The sequence below is a fragment of the Pinus tabuliformis genome, chromosome 7 (assembly GCF_031772625.1).
Source record: "Pinus tabuliformis cultivar Carrire ecotype Pingquan chromosome 7, CPIR1, whole genome shotgun sequence".
Classification (NCBI taxonomy): domain Eukaryota; kingdom Viridiplantae; phylum Streptophyta; class Pinopsida; order Pinales; family Pinaceae; genus Pinus; species Pinus tabuliformis.
Window position 1 is genome coordinate 1,410,978,027 of NC_142293.1, and position 1,996 is coordinate 1,410,980,022.

The window sequence follows — 1,996 nt, forward strand, 5'->3', positions numbered from 1 at the left end:
ACAAGACAAGAGGACACAAGATGTGGTGCGAGCCAGGGACAAACCCCAATGTGGGGAAACCCTTGATCAATTCCTCTTATATGTTCTTCAATAGTTCAACAGAGAGAGAGAGAGATAGTACATATACAACAAAACTCAAAACTTTGACTTATCTAAATAAGAGCATAGATCATCTCTAAGAACATGATACATGAGATGGTTGAACTTAGTTGAAGACATGCTGCTTCAACTAATTATCCAAGGCGACTCCTTCACCTATCATTATGTTTCATCTCATCATCATGTTGCACCTCACCATACTGCACCATGCTACACCCATCATCACTATGATGGACCTCATGACCATGCTGCACACATCATACTGTTGCACCTTATGTTGCCACTACTGTCCCATGTGCCATTTTTGCACCATGCTACCATAGTTGTTCCATGTGCCATTGTTGTTTTCCCACTGTTAGTGACATTGCCATTCCATGTTTGGCATACTGTTATCCCATTTGTTATGCTCCAACAAACATCATAGCATTACTGCCTAGTTGTCCTATTTCGCATGTTGTACATTGTTGCTATCCTAATGAGTTTGCAGCACCATGCTTGTTGTTGTCCCATTGTAGCCTTGTTGTACCATTTCATTGCTTGTTGTCCTATTTTCTATGCTCCACCAAGTGACCTTGATGTCCCATGTACCTAGCTGCCAACACACCATACAAACGCTGCTCCAATAAGCATGTACTAGCTCACAATTTTGAGGTTTGTTTGGTTGCAGAAAACTAGGTCTGGTTAGGGCACACAATAGTCCTTAACCAACCTTCTTTTTGTGCCCAAAAACAATCCCAAGAAATGTGGTTGCCCTTCTTTGAGGGGTCGAGGGTGGCTACTGCAATTCTGGGCTTCCCTAGCCCTTGTCTAGCCTTTGGCCTGCCTGTAATTTACTGTGGCACCCTACATCAAGATGGTGTAGGGTTGCGATTACCTTTCCATGGATCTTCACCCATCCAAAGTTCCCTCAAAACTGTCCTATGGTTGTAGCTCTTCCATTGAGGGAACTTGGCCCCTTCTCCAGCACTTCGGACCCTTGGAATAGACCTAAAATAGTCCTCCTTTTACATGATGTCCCTTCCTCTTCATGCTGTGGATACCATAGGTAATTATCCTCCTTCAATGAGCTCTCTTCCTCCATAAATGGACGCGTAGAGATGTCATAGGCTAGGGCTTCCTAGGACTGTGGCTAGGGCTACTAAGACCTCCTCCATAGCTACATAGATCCTCTTTCTTAGGACTACATTAGGGCATCCTCCTTAGGAATGCATTAGGGCTTCATACTAGGGCTCCTTTACCTTCGACATTTTAGGGCTTCCTCTCTTAGATTTTATCTTCCACTAGAACCTAGAAGAAGTCAAGAGGAATCAAGAGTGAAGTGTGTGTGTAAAATTACTCTCAAGTCATCTCATTTTATACTAAAACATTGAGCACATGTAGGGTTTATTTGGTTGTTGGCCAACCTTGACGAATTGTCTATTAACACAAATAAATTCATAACTCCGTGAATACTTATCGGAATCGGATGATCTTTAGATCAATCCTACACCTCTCGATGAGAGGGATCCAAGAAACATATTAGTTGCCATAAAGAAGATGATCCACATGGATTTTGGCACTAGTTTTCAATTTTAACACTCCCTCTCAACTAGGGAGAACTCCATCTACTGATCCATTTGTCTGAGTGTACTATCTTTTCCATCCATGCCCTGCACTACTCTGCTCTGCTAAGCTCTGCCCTTCTCTGTTTAACCATTAAGAAGAAGAATTGATCGATAATGTCTCATACCATTCTCTATTGACCCGAAGTCAGTTCCATATGAAGAGAGTGTGTCATACCACTCTTACTGATCCCAAATCAGTTCAAAGAGAGTGAGTCATATCACTCTTACTAACCCGAAGTCAGTTCCAATTGATCCCAAATCAATATCAAAAGAGAGTGTCTCAAATCACTCAT